At 44.6% G+C, this 22,107-nt stretch overlaps 1 protein-coding gene across 1 annotated transcript in view; it reads left to right on the top strand.

Moving 5' to 3' along the window:
* BHLHE41 (basic helix-loop-helix family member e41) overlaps positions 1 to 22,107 on the top strand; it is a 74,942-nt gene that overhangs the window by 3,405 nt on the left and 49,430 nt on the right. The window lies entirely within an intron of this gene.

Below are 22,107 nucleotides of genomic sequence, written 5' to 3'. Positions count from 1 at the left end.
CCACCTTAATACCTCACAGTGCCATAATAATATTGTCAAATAATACCATATAGACTCAAAATAATACTGCAATAAACAGATGGCTAATACCGTCAGATTGTGCCACCATAATGTTGCCTTCTACTACTAACATACTGGTGTACAGTGTTTTGGATCATTCTGGGAGCAACGGAGCGGAGGCGCAGCCCTAGCGTAGTGCAGCTTGACTCAGTTGAATCAGGCTGCACTAGGCTGGTTTGTCATTAGGGGAAAGGGTTAACCGGTCAGGGTGGAGGAGAGAGAGTCACGTGGGAGGAGGGGTTAGGTGGGGTATAAGAGCTGAGGCGGGCGGAAATACGTCACTGCCCGCCTAGTCAGGAAAGTGAAAGTCCCGCCCTCCCTTAGTTGGTATTAGGTTGTCTATGGTGGTCTTGGGTTGACGGGGTAGAAGGGGCCCCTCAGAGGCAAATTGTAGGTGCATGAGTGGGAGACATGCATCCAACTGGATTTATGGTGGGTCCTGTCGAGCAATAAGCCCACAGGGGAATTGGTGCCTTTGGGTCGGCGAGTGCGACTGAGGGCAGAGGAGTCAGAATGAAGTAAAATGGGGTCTCCAAGGGGACCTTCTACTCCAGGTCAAACTCAGGTCCCTACACTGTGTGCTGTTATGTTGAGTTTATATGTTTTATGCACAATTTTCTGGGTATGTTATTTATAATGTTTATTGGAAATAATGTTGGTATTAATAAATATGGCCGACACGGCCTTTTTTCCAATATGCTGGTTGTGTCTTTACTGGGTACGGGGGGTAGTGTTCGGAATTGGGGATGAGCCCTGGGTGGGGAGTTCGAGTATTGGTGAGTTATGGTGGTACTTAGGGAAGCCAAGTATATCATACTGCAGTCACCTACCACCATATAGTGCTGTGGTACTATTGCCATATACAACTCACATAATACTACCATATAGCATCAAGATAATACTGCCATACACCAGCATATAGGGCCATATACTGACCCATAAACCACCATACAGTGTCAAGATAATACTACAAAATACAGCCACATAATACCACTATATAGTGCCATAATCAAAACACTACCATATAAAGCCCACATACCACTATATAGTACCATATTATTATATACTGACATATAATAGCACTATATAGTTCCATTATATCACCATATACTGACATATAATACCACTATATAGTGCCATATTATCATATACTGACATGTAATACCGCTATATAGTTCCATGATAGTATCATATACTGACATTTAATACCACTATATCATGCAATATCACCACATACTGACATATAATACCGCTATATAATTCCATAATATTACCATATACTGACGTATAATACCACTATATAGTTCCATAATATTACCATATACTGACATATAATACCACTATATCATGCAATATCACCACATGCTGACATATAATACCGCTATATAATTCCATAATATTACCATATACTGACATATAATACCACTATATAGTGCCATATGGTGCCATAATATCATGGAACTATATAGTGGTATTATGTGTAAGTATATGGTAATACTGACACATAATACCACTATATAGTTCCATGATAATTTCATATGCTGACATATAATACTGCTATATAGTTCCAAGATATTACTATATACTGACACATACCACTATATAGTGCCATAATATTACCTTATACTGACATATAATACCACTATAAAGCTAAATGATCTTACCATATACTGACAAATACCGCTATATAGTGCTATAATATTACCATATACTGACATATAATACCGCTATATAGTGCCATAATATTACCATATACTGACATATAATACCGCTATATAGTGCCATAATATTACCATATACTGACATATAATACCACTATATAGCTAAATGATCTTACCATATACTGACATATAATACCGCTATATAGTGCCATAATATTACCATATACTGACATATAATACCACTATATAGCTAAATGATCTTACCATATACTGACATATACTACCGCTATATAGTGCCATATAATACCACTATATAGCTAAATGATCTTACCATATACTGACATATAATACCGCTATATAGTTACATAATATTACCATATACTGACATATAATACCGCTATATAGTTCCATAATATTACCATATACTGACATAAAATACTCCCACCCAGTGCTATGATAATACAGCCTACTACCACCCCTATCATTTATCCGTATGGGTTTTGCTAGGCAGGTGTCTCTGTACACAGAACTTTCCCACGTGTCAGGCGTGTCCCGAGGCGTGAGACTTGCGGCACATACCGTCCTGTAATAACACTTGTGTGGGTAGCTGCTTCTTCCTCTGCTGCTTTCTATGGAGGAATGTCAGATATGTAAAAGGGAAGAAAAAACACTATGATAAAAACCCCTTTAATTATCACTTCCAGGCGGTAGAAGCCCTGGCCGTCGTTGATAGGACGGTGTAACGTCTCAGGTATTCAGGGTATGAGGCGGGTGGAAGGAATGAGGCGAAACTATCGGAGAGGACATCAAACATTGACTCCAAATAGAAGCCGTGACGTCGTGACCGTCCGCCGCCGTGACAAGCGAAAAAAATCCTGACTAGTCGGAGTTTCCTAACAAAACAATTAAAGCCCACACATTCATACTTGTTCACACTATGCAATTTGCACACAGCCATTCTGTTTTGTAGTCGCAGTTTCCTGTCACAGAGTCCTGAGGCTGTGCAGAACTCACGCGTGGCAGATATTGCTGGGACTGAGCTGCAATACCACACACAACCTGTAGACAGGGGTGGCGCTGTTTGTTTAATGCCTTGTCAGTGCCCACAGGATACCCATGGTGGTTCCTCTTTTTCCCTATTTGGGGCAGTGATAGGCAGCACCTGTACAACATGGCTGATGATGGCGCTAGAGGCCAATGTGCGGCCTGAGCTCCAGACCAAGACGCTGACCTAGATTTAGCCAGGAATCTTCTCCAAAGCCCGGACGCCATCATTTATAATCTACCAATATTTTCTAATTATCACATGACCTACGAGCAGCAGAATCCGCTGAGATCGCCAAGACTGCCGGACGGAGAATCCGTCATCGGAAATTATCAAGACAGATCTGAGCGAAAGCAGCAGAGAAAATACACAGTGTGTATATATATATATATATATATATATATATATATATATATATATATATATACACACACACACACACATATATATATATACACACAGTGCACAGTACCACTTCTCCTGTCCTGTATGCTGGGTGTAATCTTCAGTATATATATATATATATATATATATATATATATATATATATATACAGTGCACAGTACCACTTCTCCTGTCCTGTATGCTGGGTGTAATCTTCAGTATATATATATATATATATATATATATATATATACAGTGCACAGTACCACTTCTCCTGTCCTGTATGCTGGGTGTAATCCTCAGTGTGTGTGTATATATATATATATATATATATATATATATATATATATATATATATATATATACAGTGCACAGTACCACTTCTCCTGTCCTGTATGCTGGGTGTAATCCTCAGTATATATATATACAGTGCACAGTACCACTTCTCCTGTCCTGTATGCTGGGTGTAATCCTCAGTATATATATACAGTGCACAGTGCCACTTCTCCTGTCCTGTATGCTGGGTGTAATCCTCAGTATATATATATATATATATATATATATATATATATACAGTGCACAGTACCACTTCCCCTGTCCTGTATACAGGGTGTAATCCTCAGTATATATACATATACAGTGCACAGTACCACCTTCCCCTGTATATATATCTATACCTACAAAGAAAAAAGGAAAAACGTTGGCGACATGGTACACTCTGTTTGATCAAGTAGTTTGGTAAGATCCTCATTTTTGAATACCTACAGAGCAGGTGTTTGCGGTGTGAACGCTGGGAGGAGTATATACGGTAGGCCCTTGCACCTGTGGGTTGCTGTTGCACCTCCTGTTTTTGTATATACCTACACAGATATCTATACTTGCACAATACTTGCCACACCGGATGGTACCATATTTTATGTAATTTTCTGACCACCCGCTGGCGACTTTTACGTAACCGTCCATTATGTAAGCGCTCGGCTGGCGTTGTTATCTCGGTGCACCGGGGAACCCTACACCTCCCGATCTGCCCTTAATCTGTCTGTACATGAATGTGGGGACAGAATAATCCGCGGCAGCCGGGAGGGTGGAGTGATAGTATCAGGCAGACGGTTCTCACGTCACAGGGGTGGCGGCGCAGTCCTCTCCACACCCGCCTATATGTTATATAACCCTCCGTGCACTGCTGCATAGTAACCATTACATAATAGCTCCAGGTCACAGGGAAGACACAGACAATTATACGGGGAGGGTTTCATCAGTGTCTGGGAAGGATGGAGGACAACCGTCATGGCCGCTCCCACTAACTTGACCACTCAGCTCTCCCAGGGTCTGATATACTATTACTACGACTATTACCTTGGCCCTTAAGAGCTGAAATTGAGTATAACAGGAGAGGGGAACCATGCTTTCCATTATAATAAATGACGTCATTAAATAAAATTCCCCCCAAATATTTCCAGGAGACGCCGATAATCGAGGAAAAGTCCAGTTGTGACATTTCTCCTGCAGAGAATGACAGGGACTTTCCTGATAATACTGTCAGGTGACATTTCCTGAGGGAACAGTATACAGTACATGTCATCTGATATACAAGAATATAACTACTATAATACTGCTCCTATATACAGGAATATAACTACTATAATACTGCCCCTATATACAGGAATATAACTACTATAATACTGCTCCTATATACAGGGATATAACTACTATAATACTGCTCCTATATACAGGGATATAACTACTATAATACTGCTCCCTATATACAGGAATATAACTACTATAATACTGCCCCTATATACAAGAATATAACTACTATAATACTGCTCCAATATACAGGAATATAACTACTATAATACTGCTCCCTATATACAGGAATATAACTACTATAATACTGCTCCAATATACAAGAATATAACTACTATAATACTGCTCCTATATACAGGAATATAACTACTATAATACTGCTCCTATATACAGGGATATAACTACTATAATACTGCTCCTATATACAGGGATATAACTACTATAATACTGCTCCAATATACAAGAATATAACTACTATAATACTGCTCCAATATACAAGAATATAACTACAATAATACTGCTCCAATATACAAGAATATAACTACTATAATACTGCCCCCTATATACAAGAATATAACTACTATAATACTGCTCCTATATACAAGAATATAACTACTATAATACTGCTCCTATATACAGGAATATAACTACTATAATACTGCTCCTATATACAGGAATATAACTACTATAATACTGCCCCCTATATACAGGAATATAACTACTATAATACTGCTCCTATATACAGGAATATAACTACTATAATACTGCTCCTATATACAAGAATATAACTACTATAATACTGCTCCTATATACAGGAATATACCTACTATAATACTGCTCCTATATACAGGAATATAACTACTATAATACTGCTCCTATATACAGGAATATAACTACTATAATACTGCTCCTATATACAGGAATATAACTACTATAATACTGCTCCTATATACAGGAATATAACTACTATAATACTGCCTCCTATATACAGGAATATAAATACTATAATACTGCTCCTATATACAGGAATATACCTACTATAATACTGCCCCCTATACACAGGAATATAACTACTATAATACTGCTCCTATATACAGGGATATAACTAATATAATACTGCCTCCTATATACAGGAATATAACTACTATAATACTGCCCCCTATATACAGGAATATAACTACTATAATACTGCCTCCTATATACAAGAATATAACTACTATAATACTGCTCCTATACACAGGAATATAACTACTATAATACTGCTCCTATATACAGGGATATAACTAATATAATACTGCCTCCTATATACAGGAATATAACTACTATAATACTGCCCCCTATATACAGGAATATAACTACTATAATACTGCCCCCTATATACAGGAATATAACTACTATAATACTGCCCCCTATATACAGGAATATAACTACTATAATACTGCCCCTATATACAGGAATATAACTACTATAATACTGCCCCCTATATACAGGGATATAACTACTATAATACTGCTCCCTATATACAGGGATATAACTACTATAATACTGCTCCTATATACAAGAGTATAACTACTATAATACTGCTCCCATATACAGGGATGTAACTATTATAATACTGCCCTCTATGTCCGTTGATGTATATACATTGTGCCATGTAGTTTGCTGTGTGATATTTCCCCGCTGATCTCTCCCTGCGGTCGGCTCTCCTCCCACGTCTGTTACATATTATGTGCCGCACACGTTCCTGTCACTATTTTCGCACTCCCACATCTCGGAGCATTTTCATCCCACTCTAGAAATACGGCTCCACCTGCCCACGGGCTCAGACAGTTGTTTGTTACTGAGGAAACCTTAGTTGGTGACAGGGACCCCGTACCCCCCGCTGCTGGATTGGGTGTGATGACGGCGAGCTGATACATAGCGGTATAAGATATGTCATCAGAAGCCGTATCCTATTTTTAAATTAAAATATAAGAATTTTTTTTTTCCCAGAAACAGCGCCACCTTCATACATGTGGCCATTTCTGGTACTGCAGCCTAATGATCCATACTGATGAAATATATAGGTTATATTAAATAATGGAACCTACCATGCGTTGATTGAGGGGATTTAAAGGCGTGGCTTACACATAAAGGGGCGGGGCATGTGTTTAATAGGTTTTAAACCTAATTTGTAAGTATCTATAAGTAGGAGCTGAGGTTGGAATCTACCATCTCCACCATGTAGGGGGAGTCACAGTCTCTGCTCCCACCATAATACTGATATCAGGCAGTCTAGTGAACCCCAGCCCGTCGTCCCTCACTCCCCCCTGTCTCCCCCCCGCACACTCATTGAGACCAGGCATCAGCTTTTGGGGACCTGGTATTGTGTGTGTGATGTGAGGAGCAGAGGATGCTGGGAGTCAGACATGAAGGACGCATATAAATAGTTCCTCACACCGGCCGCAGCTGTGACCCTCGTCTATATACCCGGCCCCTCGTGTAACTCTATTTTAAGACCCATAAAGGGAACCGCTCTGTTCTGTATATAAAGCTCTGTCACCTATAGCCAGCACATCAACCTGACAACAGTATGTGCTCCAGAGCTGTACTCACTATTCTGCTGGTGGGGTCACTGTGTACATACATTACATTACTGATCCTGAGTTACATCCTGTATTATACCCCAGAGCTGCACTCACTATTCTGCTGGTGGGGTCACTGTGTACATACATTACATTACTGATCCTGAGTTACATCCTGTATTATACCCTAGAGCTGCACTCACTATTCTGCTGGTGGGGTCACTGTGTACATACATTACTGATCCTGAGTTACATCCTGTATTATACCCCAGAGCTGCACTCACTATTCTGCTGGTGAGGTCACTGTGTACATACATTACATTACTGATCCTGAGTTACATCCTGTATTATACCCCAGAGCTGCACTCACTATTCTGCTGGTGGGGTCACTGTGTACATACATTACATTACTGATCCTGTATTTCTTTTATTAAAATTTTAAACATAACAATAAATAAATACAGAAATAACACCCCATATACCATATCTGACCAGAACAAAACAATAGAAAATGAAACCATAACATAAACCACCGGCCCATCCCCGCACTCATTCTTCCACACATACAACCTATATACCTATATACAATATATACACAATATAAACTATTTAGCTAAACATTAATAAACTATATACACTACTATATACAAACCTATATATACTACTATATACTATACACTTATAAACACACCTATATACAATACACCACTATATACTATACACCTATATAAATAACCCCCTGGCCCAGTTGCATTGTGCACAACCTAATACCACAGTCATAATTCTACTCAACCCAACACCAACTAAACAAGACATCATACAGAAATAAACTAAAACTAAACAAGACGCAATACAAAATAATAACCTACAACTAAACAATACATATGATATTTTTTTATTTTTTATTTATTTTTTTTTTTTTTTGGGCCCTGAGCTGGTCCCGCATCCCATGCCCCCAGTACATGATCACGGACGTCCATGAACCAGCCCAGGATTTTATATATATATAAAAGTCCCAACAAAGTCCCACAGAAGCCCCCTCCCCCCTTTTACCCACCACCCAACCTATCACTAAACCCGAACCCCAGGTGCAAACACAACACATATAATATATACAGTATATACAATTTATACAAACATACAAAGATAATCACAAAGACAATCACAATACACAAACTTTTGAAAGAAAAAAAAAACAAAAAAAAAATATATGACATACTAAACCCAACAATAATGAGACTTCTCAGCCCCACACACAGCCCGAAAGCCCAAGATCAGCGCCTGCAAACCCCATACTCCAGTATCTATACAGCACAAAACAAAAGACTAATGTGCCAGCATCAGCGACCACCAGGAGAGGAGACGCAGGCTAAGGGACCTTATAGGCAAAGCCCCTCCAAAGACAAGAGGCCCTACCAGCCCCCAGCCTCTCGTACTCCAGAGAGCGCACCTTCACCAGGTCACCGAGTGTGCCCCTAACCACCTCATCCACAGGGGGCGCTGTGCCCGTAACCACCTCATCCACAGGGGGCGCTGTGCCCCTAACCACCTCATCCACAGGGGGCGCTGTGCCCGTAACCACCTCATCCACAGGGGGCGCTGTGCCCCTAACCACCTCATCCACAGGGAGGATTTTACGCTGCGTCGATACTAAACACCGTGCACTCCACGTGTGGTACCTGACCACTATGCTGACTAGGAATAAAGTGCTCCGGTCCCAGCCACCAAGGTTTCTGAATGCTCCATAGGCCCATTCCGCATAGGAGAGACGGGCCAACCTGGGCCACCCGATGGAAGCGCCCACCCTGTTGTAAACCTCTGTATTAAAGGGACAATGAAGCAGAAAATGCTCCATGCTTTCCAGCATGCCTCCACACTCCTCCCGGGGACATCCCCGATCCTCAGAGCTCCTGCACTTCAGATTGTCCCTCACATACAGTTTCCCATGGAAGCAGCGCCAAGCCAAGTCCCAAAACTTCAAGGGGATCCTGATGGAATTCAATAGGCCCAAACCAACCTCCAGATCCCGGCTTGGGCAATCCTTGAGCGCCAGCGGTTTTTGGAAATGGGACGACAGGACCCTATTGTCAAGGAATTTCCTCGACAGAGTCCTAATCTCCCACATCCCCAAACCCCACCGACGAATGACCTTCAGAACCAGGGTAGCATAAGCCGGAAGATGCCCGTGTGGTGTGCGGAGATCCTTCACTTGCCCTCCTGTCTCCCATTCCTGGAAGAAAGGCCGAAACCATCCCCTACAGGAGAATACCCACGGAGGAGCCCTCTCTTTCCAGAGGTTTGCAATGTTGGTCTTAAGAAAGGTATTTACCAGGAACACCACGGGGTTGACCATACACAACCCCCCTTGTCTCCTCGTACGGTAAGTAATGACCATACACAACCCCCCTTGTCTCCTCGTACGGTAAGTAACCTCCCTCTTGACTAGGTTCAGTCTATTCCCCCATAACAGTTGGAAGAACACACTGTAGACCCGAGTCCAGAGAGGCTCTGGCAAAATGCAAACACTGCCCAGATATATCAACAAAGGGAGCAGGAAAGTTTTGATCAGGTTAACCCTTTCCCTGAGGGTCAAAGACCAACCCTTCCACTGATCCACCCTCTGAGCGGCGATCTTGAGCCTGCTGTCCCAGTTTTGTTTGGGGTAATCCCCTTGGCCGAATTCGATGCCGAGAACTTTTGCAAACTCCTGGGGCTCTGGAAGGGTGTCCGGGAGATCAAATCCAGTATCTCCACCTCCCAGCCAGAGACTCTCACACTTATCCTGGTTGATCTTGGACCCAGATGCCTCTGAGTAGCGCTCCACCTCTGACATCACACACCGCACCTCCTCTTGCGAGGAGACGAATATGGTGACATCATCGGCGTACGCTACCACCCTTAGAGTGGAATCCGGCACTGCAGGGTCCATTCTCACCCCTGCCAACGGTCCACAATCAATCCTCCTAAGGAAAGGATCAATTGCAAACACATACAACAGTGGGCTCAAAGGGCAACCCTGACGGACACCAGACCCAACCTCAAAAGAGCGGCCAATCCAACCATTCACAAGCGGGAAACTCTCTGCCCCTGCATACAAGGTCTTAAGCCAATCAACAAAAACCCCCGGCAGGCCATATCTCAGAAGGACAGACCAGAGGTACTCGTGGTTAACCCGATCAAACGCTTTTGCCTGATCCAAGGACAGCAAGTACCCCTTCCAATGACCCGCCCTACCCTGCTCCACAGCCTCCCGGACACCGAGCACAGCACTAAAGGTACTGCGGCCTGGAACAGAGCAATGCTGGGCCCCCGAAAGGAGCTGGGGTGCAAACTTCACCAGCCGATTAAACAGCACTTTTGCCAGAATCTTTCTGTCCGCATTGAGAAGCGCTATGGGACGCCAATTCTCAATGCGGGACGGGTCTTTACCCTTTGACAAGATGATCAAGGCTGACCTCCTCATTGACCTCGGCAGAGTGCCCGAGGAGAGACACTCATTGAATACCTCAGTCAAGAGGGGAACCAAAGTGTCCTTAAAGGTCTTATAGAACTCAGGTGTTAAGCCATCTGGACCGGGTGACTTCTTGAGGGCAAGACCATCAATAGCCACCCTGACTTCCTCTTCTTGGATCATCTCTGTCAAAACGTCAAGAGAGGGGTCTACCCCTGGTTCAGGGACGGTTTCAGTCAAGAAAGCCGAGGCCTTATCCCGATCTAGATCTTTCCTCCCCAAGAGGTGCGAGTAAAAGGATCTGACGACCTCCAGGATCCCTGATCTGGACCTTTTCAGGGATCCTGTACTATCAATCAGTCCTGAGACGATTTTACTATTCACTGACATCTTGCAGTTTCTGTAAGGGTCGGGCGAGCGGTACTTCCCGTAGTCCCTCTCAAAAACCAAAGATGCGTGTCTATCGTACTGGCACCTCAATAGCAAGGCTTTCACTCTGGAGATATCATCACGACTACCTCCAGTCGAGACAAGACGTTCAAGTTTCTTCCTCAGGCCCTGGTACAGGCGATACCTGTCCAGACTCCTGAGGCTCGAGAGCTGGCGGAAGAATCCCGCAACCCTTTTTTTGAACATCTCCCACCACTCTGACTTACTGCTACAAAGGCCCAGCAATGGTACCTGGCTCTGAAGAAAATCCTCAAAGGACTGTCTTATTTCCGCTTCTTCCAAGAGAGACGAATTGAGCTTCCAGTAGCCTCTACCCATCCGGGGGGTCTCTGTAACATTCAGAGAAAACAAAATTAAACAGTGGTCGGAGAACTCCACCTCAACAACGGACACCGCTGAAAAGTCGGCTTCCTCCTTTAAATAAAACCTGTCTATCCTGGACCTACAACTACCCCTATGATAGGTGAATCCCGCGTGGCCTGGCGTATGCCGGATGTGAACATCCACCAGGCGAGCCTCACTAGCTATACTATTCAGGGCGACGCCATCATAAGTCAGCTTGTCTCTGGAACCTCCCCTATCCTGGGGCCTCGTGACAGCATTGAAGTCCCCTCCAAAGACCACCTGCCGACTTGTAAAAAGATAGGGCTTGATCCTCATAAAGAGACACTTCCGATCCCACTTGGACTGTGGACCATAGATGTTAATAAGGCGAAGTTCTTGTCCCTTCATGAGGACATCTAGAATCAGGCACCTCCCCATTTCTAACTCAATAACCCGTCGGCATTCTACCGGTGCGGCAAAAAGTACCGCCACCCCGCTATACGGCTCGGCCGCAAGAGACCAGTAGGAGGGCCCATTCCTCCATTCCCTTCTGGCTTTAAATATAGATGACATGTCTGTTAGCCTGGTCTCCTGCAAAAAGAAAATATCAGCATTAATGTGGGCAAAATAATCATAGGCCGCAAATCTAGCCGTATCTGACTTAATGCTGGCTACATTAATGGAAGCCAGCGTCAACGGAGAGGGTGCCGCCATCATGGGTGATTGAGTTAGACAGCTTTCTTTTTCCCACTATCCTTTCCATCCTGCCCGCCACCTTCCTCATCTGACGATGGTTTACCCCTTTTTAGTGAAACAGATGTATCCATGTCCCCTTTATTTACATTTTCCTCGTCCTCTGACCCTGGGCAGATCCTCCCCCCAAAGGAAATACGTTCCCCAGGGAGAGAGGATTCGACGTCCCCTGCAGGCCCCTCCGTCATTGCACCAACCGTAACCTCACCCTGTGCCTCCTGCACCTCTGAGGAGGAAATATCTTGGAGGGTTTGGAACCGGTTTGAGAGACCAATCAGAGGGAGGATGGTTGTACCTTCCTTTGGCATCTGGGGGGTGGGAGAAGATCTTACATCTCCCCTTTTCTTATTCTTTTTAGTACCCCGCTTGTGCTCCACCCATCTCCCACTATCCTCATCCGCGCTCTCACCATGGGAGGACAGTGCGGAGATGGCACCTTCTTCTTTCCGAATCCTCCAGATCTCCTCATCCAGATCACTGTCCCTCAGAGCCTCAGCAGTAAGATTGGCCTCAGGGATGAGATCAGAGGTCACCACAGTTGCGCGAGGCTCCTGAGACTCCCCCATCTCCCTCTCCCTTTGGCGCTTATCCCGACGCCTCAGTTGGGCTGGCGTCTTTTGCTTACTTTTCTTCCTTGGCTCTTTTACTCCTTCACCTCCGCCAGCTGCCCCCCCAGTAGATTCCACCTCACGACCTTTCTCCACTGGGGTAACAACTGCGTTGGCAAAGGAACGAGGGCAGCGACTGAATGGGTGACCTAAGTCACCACACAGGTGACACCTAATCTCCGCACAGGATGCAGCGTGATGACCTATTTCCCCACACAACGAGCACTTCAATACCGTGCACCTAGCACTGAAATGTGTGGGGTCACCGCACCTGTGACAGAGCTTAGGCTGACCCTGGTAGAAGACCTGGATTCGATCCCTTCCTAGGAAGGTGGCAGATGGTATGTGGGTAACGGTGTTTCCTGAATACCTAAGTTTGACCATAAAGGTCCAAGCCCCTGACCAGATGCCATATTCGTCCCTGTTCTTTTTTGGGACTTCCACCACCTCTCCATACCGGCCAAGCCACGTCATGATGTCAATACAAGAGAGTGATTCGTTACGGGTTAAAACGGTCACTCTCTTGACGTTATTTTGGCGAGACACCGCCTGAATGGCAAAGTCTCGCCAGCCGGGCTCATCCTTTACCAGCTCATAGTTCGACCAAAAAAGCTCAAGCCCCTCCGGCCGAACAAAGCTGATATCGAATTCAGGGGTACCAAAGGGATGTATCAATGCAAAGATGTCGGCTGCCTTGAAGCTCATCCTCAGCAGGAGCTCAACAACTTTAGATCTTGGGGGACATGTATCACTGCCTCTCCACCTCAGACGGACCACATTCCTTCGGACACCGCCCGGCCCGGCTGTTGGGAGAGACCACACAGTTTCCCTACCCCTTTCCTCTCGGAAGGCTGCAAGGCCATGCTTTTCTATCAAGAAAGACAGATCAACCTCCCTACCCTCTACATTGATTGTTCTCTCCCCTCTCTTTAAGGCCTGCAGGACACGTCGATGCAAGTCACCATCCCCAGGGCCCGAGGACGAGGAAAGCACCCCACTTCCCCCAGCGGCAACATTTGCATAGCTGCGTACAGGTGCTGCAGCCGCTGGGGGTGCAACTGGACCAGGCCCTATGCTCCCACCACCAATCTGTGCCCCTTCACCACCCTCCTCCACATAATCCATACCCACACCAATACCACATGTCACACTACCCCGACCACCCTCCAAAGCCCCAGACAGATTCCTCCCCACATTCACTCCTGCCTTCCCCCCCACATTAATTCCCCCATTCACACTGGGTGGACCGGTGTGTTCTGGGACAGAAAGAGATTTTGTACCATCAGCGTCATTGGGTACCAGGACCGGAGCCACCTCCACAAGACAGGCCACCGGTCCCTTAAGAAAGGACCGACCAGCCTGCCTGGACTGTTTAGAGGCAGCCCCTGCCCTATTTCTGCTGGTACCCTCTGCCTCATCAGTACTAGACTCCTCCGCACGATCTGGTCCAGCAGCACCAATACAAAATAAAGGCTTAAGTCCAGTCTTTCTCTTGGGAGGCGAAGACATCTTAGCCCCGGCAGCATCCCGACGACGACACCGCTGCCCCAAAGGAACAGCAGCGCCAAGAGCCACCGGAGCTCCCGCAGCTGACACCGGCACACAGCCGCTCCCCCCTCCCGTCAGGGAGCGAGCTGATGTACCAGTGCCTTTAACGTCACTGCCCACCGCTGGGCCACCTCTCCTGCCACTGCCCGCCACTGGGCCAATATCACTGTCCGACCTTACAGCCGGTTCCTCACCTGCTCCTCCTCTGCTACTGCAAACAGAGATGGAGCTTACCGCCATACTAGACTCCATACTCTCCCCATTCTCCTGCACAGAGTCCACAACAGAACTCAGGCCGGGCTGAGATATGGGGTTCACACAGTGAGCTGACCCTGAGGCCAGTCCGGGGGGCACAGGGAGGGGGGAATATACAAATGTTACCTGCTCCTGAAGCTTGGTGGTCTTTACCTTGGTCTTTCTCCCAGGCGCCTCCTCTGGTAACTCCTCTCCGAATACGAAGTCCTGGAGGCGCCCTGGTGACTCCAGGAGCTGGATCTGGGCCATCAGCGCCCCTCCCTGGTAACTGGTGTTGCTTTCATCCCCCGACAGCGGCTAGATGACAATGCTGCTTGCCCTGCAGGGAGCCCACTGTATGGGGTCTGTTGTTGCGGACCCCAGGGTGGATTCGGCTCAACATCACGTACCTCCGCAGCGTCTCCTTCCTCCTCCACCCGGCTCTCTGGCTGGAGCCCTCTCAGCCCTCTCCGCTTTTCTCTCTCCATTTCAGCAAAACGATCGTCATTCTGTAGTTTTTCTCTAAACGGCCCACTGTTCTCCAGAATAAAAGTTCTTTTTCTCATTAGCCTTTTGATATCATCTTTCAGACATTTTATTTTCGCTGATAGCTCAGCCTTTTGCTCCTTGGAAGCAGTGTCCATCAATGCTTTTACAGCACATACCTCCTCCTGGAGCTTGTACAGCTGGTTCCTGGTGTCCTCATACCCATGGAGGCTCGCAGCGATCCGGAGGCCATAGGTCTGCCCCGTCTCCTGGGACCGCGGCACCCCCCAATCTTTCTCCACATCTCCCTGGGCAGACAGCCTTGCTCCAGGAGGAGTGTCACTGCTCACACTGTCATGACATGATTCCACAGTCGCTGTAGTACTGCTGGTGCTTGTAGTTCCACAGCTGGTTGTAGCCTTGCGGCTACCCTTTGTCACCTCTGGTTCAGGGGCGGCTGGAGAAGCATCGCTGCACCTCCTAGCAGACCTCCTCAGCCCTTGTACCTCAGATGGACCTCCTGATGGTGTTCCCTCTGCTGCTGGTCGCTGGATTCCTCTGCCCCCCACAGACCTGGTTCGGGGGGCAGGAGTTGGGGTTCTCCTCGCCTCGCTCATACCTGGGCCTGCACCCCCCTCCTGGGGAGAAGGGGATGCAACCCAAAGAAAACAAAGTCCAGGCTTCCCTCCAAATGCACAGAGCACACCAAACGATCCTCACAGCACAAACAGGAAACAGGAAGAAGCTCCCTCTAGTGGCCAGTACTCTCCAGAGCTGCACTCACTATTCTGCTGGTGAGGTCACTGTGTATATACATTATATTACTGATCCTGAGTTACATCCTGTATTATACTCCAGAGCTGCACTCACTATTCTGCTGGTGGGGTCACTGTGTACATACATTACTGATCCTGAGTTACATCCTGTATTATACTCCAGAGCTGCACTCACTGTTCTGCTGGTGGGGTCACTGTGTACATACATTACTGATCCTGTACTGATCCTGATTTACATCCTGTATTATACTCCAGAGCTGCGCTCACTATTCTGCTGGTGGGGTCACTGTGTACATACATTACATTACTGATCCTGAGTTACATCCTGTATTATACTCCAGAGCTGCACTCACTATTCTGCTGGTGGGGTCACTGTGTACATACATTACATTACTGATCCTGAGTTACATCCTGTATTATACCCCAGAGCTGCACTCACTATTCTGCTGGTGGGGTCACTGTGTACATACATTACATTACTGATCCTGAGTTACATCCTGTATTATACTCCGGAGCTGCACTCACTATTCTGCTGGTGGGGTCACTGTGTACATACATTACTGATGCGGAGTTACATCCTGTATTATACCCCAGAGCTGCGCTCACTATTCTGCTGGTGGGGTCACTGTGTACATACATTACATTACTGATCCTGTATTATACTCCGGAGCTGCACTCACTATTCTGCTGGTGAGGTCACTGCGTACAGACCTTCTTCTCCCCGTCACCGTCGTTTCCTCTTCCTGCAGATTTTTTATATATTTATAATACGACCATCCCCGGCGAGAAGGACGTGAATTAATCATTCAGCTAGTGGAGCGCGGCCGTCTGCGTCCTTCAAGGGTCCGGTGACATCAGAGGTGTACGCCTCACGTCCCGCACAGCAGTACAGGGAACGCTTTACAGCCCGTCAGCCATAGGTGGGTGCAGCCTGTATGACCACCCAGTGACTATAACTTTCCTGAGGGGGGCGCTGCAGGTCCTGATCACACACTGTCAGAGAAACATGGCCGCTTTCTTCCAGAAACAGCACCACTCTTGTCCTCAGTTTAGTTGCAGTATTGCAGCTAAGTTTCATTGAAGTCAATAGAGTTGAATTGCAATACCACATACACCATGAGGACAGGGGGGGCGCTGTTTCTGCAACTAAGTAGCTGTGTGTTTTCGAATCCTGGACAACTCATTTAAAGGGGAAAAAAATCAGATCAACGTGTCAGAAAGTTATATTGATTTGTAATTTATATTGATTTAAAAATCTCCGGTCTTCCAGTACTTCTCAGCTGCTGTATGTCCTGCAGGAAGTGGTGTATTCTCTCCAGTGTGACACAGTGTTCTCTGCTGCCACCTCTGTCCATGTCAGGAACTGTTCAGAGCAGTAGAGGTTTCCTATGGGGATTTTCTGCTGCTCTGGACAGTTCCTGACGTGGACAGAGGTGGCAGCAGAGAGCACTGTGTCAGACTGGAGAGAATACACCACTTCCTGCAGGACATACAGCAGGTGATAAGTACTGGGAGACTGCATATTTTTTTATAGAAGTAAGTCACATATCTATATAAGCACCAGTTGATCTGAAAGTATTCCCTCCTGCTGGAGTTCCCCTTTAAGTAAGGGGAGTTGGGGTTGGGTGGTTTCGCCTTTATAAGAATAGCGGGGGGGGGGGGGGGGGGGGGGGGGGGGGGGGGTTAGAAAGATGTGGCCGCTTTCTTCCAGAAACAGCGCCACTCGTGTCCTCAGTATTACAGCTCCGTTCCATTGACGTGAATAGAATTAAATTGTAATACCACACACAACCTGAACACCAGGGTGGCGCTGTTTTTGAGAAAAAAAAGGAGCTGTGTGTTGCCTAATCCTGGATAACCCCATGGACAGGACTCCGACTCAGGATCAGCTCCCATAGAGAATGCATGGAGCAGTCCTGATTCAATCCTTTTCACAGCGGAGGGTTTGTTACAGTTATATCCAGTCTGTACAATACGGATCGCTTCACCCTGCACCTGCACTAACACTTCTCTTCGTCCTGACACCAACGAGCGATTTAGAATTTTAATTTGAAATTGGAGTGAAACTGTAAACCCCCTTTAAGAGAGGAGAGCGGGGATCTGATTCCACTTGGCTGCCGTCAGGGTCAGATGGTTTTGGCAGCGGCTTTAATCCCAGTTGCCGTGCTGGAAATGACCGCTGTAATATGAAACGTGACGCCCCATCAGATACTGTGCACGCGGGGACCACGGCCGAGCCCTGGACGGTTACTTATACGGGAAGAAAAACGAGAATTTTTTCCCTTTAAGCCTCTTTCCAGGAAATAATAGAATGAGGCCGCGGAGCTGTCGCTGCTGGATTGTTGCGGCCTGAATCATCAGACGCAACGGTGACGGAAAGAAGGCTGTGAAGAGTGGGGGGAAAAATTATATTTTCTGAGAATTTTGAGGTCAGGATCGTGGAGACGTGAGAGTCCAGAAATCCTAAGGCCCAACGATTAACTTTAAAGGGGCAAACCTCAAATGTGTGACCGTACACAGAAATAAGAGCCAAAGGTGAAGAAGAGTTAATAGAAAGAGGAAACAATAGGCTCCGCCCCCTGCCAGGATGTGGGGCAAAGGTGTCCGCTCAGAACTGATCGGACTTAATTATGGTATTTGATAATCTCTGGACCCTTCACCCCAATGTGACACATTCTGCAGCTGAGCTTCACGTGACTGAGGATTATGTCCGGACACCTACAGATGTGTCAGAGGAGGATTAACCCCGCGGCTCCTGCTGCCCTAGGAGAGGAAAATCAGGAGGTTTATATGTCTTTCACCACTTCCAATACACCAAAATATAACTACTATAATACTGCTCCTATATACAAGACTATAACTACTATAATACTGCTCCTTATATACAGGAATATAACTACTATAATACTGCTCCTATATACAAGACTATAACTACTATAATACTGCTCCTATATACAGGGATATAACTACTATAATACTGCTCCTATATACAGGAATATAACTACTATAATACTGCTCCCTATATACAAGAATATAACTACTATAATACTGCTCCCTATATACAGGGATATAACTACTATAATACTGCTCCTATATACAAGAATATACTACTATAATACTGCTCCTATATACAGGAATATAACTACTATAATACTGCTCCTATATACAGGGATATAACTACTATAATACTGCTCCTATATACAGGAATATAACTACTATAATACTGCTCCCTATATACAAGAATATACTACTATAATACTGCTCCTATATACAGGAATATAACTACTATAATACTGCTCCTATATACAGGAATATAACTACTATAATACTGCTCCTATATACAGGAATATAACTACTATAATACTGCTCCTATATACAGGAATATAACTACTATAATACTGCTCCTATATACAAGAATATAACTACTATAATACTGCTCCCTATATACAGGAATATAACTACTATAATACTGCTCCTATATACAGGAATATAACTACTATAATACTGCTCCTATATACAGGAATATAACTACTATAATACTGTTCCTATATACAGGGACATAACTACTATAATACTGCTCCTATATACAGGGATATACCTACTATAATACTGCTCCTATATACAGGAATATAACTACTATAATACTGCTCCTATATACAGGAATATAACTACTATCATACTGCCTCTATATACAGGAATATAACTACTATAATACTGCCCCCTATATACAGGGATATAACTACTATAATACTGCTCCTATATACAGGAATATAACTACTATAATACTGCCCCCTATATACAGGAATATAACTACTATAATACTGCTCCTATATACAAGAATATAACTACTATAATACTGCTCCTATATACAGGGATATACCTACTATAATACTGCTCCTATATACAGGAATATAACTACTATAATACTGCCCCTATATACAGGGATATAACTACTATAATACTACTCCTATATACAGGAATATAACCACTATAATACTGCTCCTATATACAAGAATATAACTACTATAATACTGCTCCTATATACAGGAATATAACTACTATAATACTGCTCCCTATATACAGGAATATACTACTATAATACTGCTCCTATATACAGGAATATAACTACTATAATACTGCTCCTATATACAGGGATATAACTACTATAATACTGCTCCTATATACAGGAATATAACTACTATAATACTGCTCCTATATATAGGAATATAACTACTATAATACTGCTCCTATATACAAGAATATAACTACTATAATACTGCCCCCTATATACAGGAATATAACTACTATAATACTGCTCCTATATACAGGAATATACTACTATAATACTGCTCCTATATACAGGAATATAACTACTATAATACTGCTCCTATATACAGGGATATAACTACTATAATAATGCTCCTATATACAAGAATATAACTACTATAATACTGCTCCTATATACAGGAATATAACTATTATCCTAATACCGTCTATGGTGCAGGGAATGATGACAGGACACTGTGTATAATATAGACGTTGTTATTCTCTCAGGTATGAAATATAACAGTATATCGCTTCTCGCAGACTCTCTCAGTTACAGACAGCGGTTAGTTATACATTTTATACAGCACTGTATACTTAGTCTACGCCCCGGGCTGTAGTGACTGTGACATCTAGAACATGTGCACATATAACGTGACCGCCCGCAGAGACAGGATGAGTTACAGCCACAGACCACACACCATCTTCCTATATTGGTTCCAGCCTCACACTATTCCTCTGTGCTGCTGTGAGCTTTCAGATCCTCCATTGATCCCAGTCAGGTGACAGCTCCAGGCAGAGTCCAACGCTGTTTAACAGAGTAAAATGGATTCCTGTGAGTCTTACGGCCTCTGTATATTTGGTTTTTGTCAAAAAATGTTTACTTTTTTAAAAAACTTTTTGTACTGATTTCACCATTCTCTAGTCACATCTAAAGCTGCATTAAACAGTCATTCAATTACTCCCATCCATGAAAGCTGCCGTCCATTGGCTGTTGTCAGAGGAAATCTGTCTCTAGTAACTGTTAGATCAGGACAGAACGGAGTTTAGCATTTATTGTGCAGAAGAGAATGAGAAAGTCTGGACTGTGCATTTGCAAACTCAGCCGGTCTGTCTGCTGAAGAGGAGCCACACTGTTCCTCAAAGGTAAATCAAGGCTTCCCTCTCATTTCTGACCACCCACTAAACTCAAGGTAGCTGGCCTTTGCACAAATAAAAATCTATATACGTCTGTATGTCCGCAGTGCTGCAGTGTATTCCCCCCTCCCCTTCCTTTAGCTTTGCAGCAGCTGTAAAGTGCTTGTTGTTCTCTTTACCTTGCAGTACTGCTGCTGTTTCTTTCCTTTCTGCTCACATAGTAAACCCAGTGCATCAGTAACCCTTCTTCCATTCACATGTCATCTACTGCACAGTGCCAGCCTGTTCAGTCCAGTGCATGTCATGGCATAGCAGAGAGGAGCACCTTCATTGGCACTGTCACCGATGGAACGCACTGCATCTCCCACAATGCAACACTGCAGAAATATAGCAGATTTTTTAAATGCAGCTTTAAATGTGAATAGTGGATAAGACTAAAACCAGCATAGGATAAGGAAAGCAGAGCCAGGCTGTATAACGCCTGTATATAGAAGCCAAAATCCCTCAAAGCCCTTTGGTGCCAGACCACGCCCCCTTAATATATTGCTTTAAAATAACAAAAAAATATCCTCTTAAAGGGGCTGTGTCCTTTTAACAATCTGCTTTGTCAAAAATCTGTCCCAAAAAGAAGCTGATCACCGTGATCTGTGGATCGTCTTGGAAGTAAGTGTTCAATTTCCCTGCAGCACCCCCACAGGTCAAATTGAGTATTACACCCTGCCCATTTAAAATGCTGGCCCCCAAAAAAGATAGAGGGGGCTAGTTGTAATTGTCTTTCCTACTTCAACAGATAGGGGTCCACCATGGGGGCACCCCACGCTTACCTATATCTCAGAATTTCCAAATTTTTTTTTTTTTAAAGGGCCAGATACCGCAACACACATGATAACTGGAAAAACTTGGTGACAACCAATACCTTTGCCGCCGGGCGTCACCTACCTTTCCTACAATTCTAATTGGCAAATAATTTCCATGTATTGGTTGTCACTGAGTAA

This window comes from Dendropsophus ebraccatus, chromosome 1 (genome assembly GCF_027789765.1).
Source record: "Dendropsophus ebraccatus isolate aDenEbr1 chromosome 1, aDenEbr1.pat, whole genome shotgun sequence".
NCBI lineage: Eukaryota > Metazoa > Chordata > Amphibia > Anura > Hylidae > Dendropsophus > Dendropsophus ebraccatus.
Note: the sequence above shows the minus strand (reverse complement) of the source record. Positions and strands in the feature narration are given on the sequence as shown.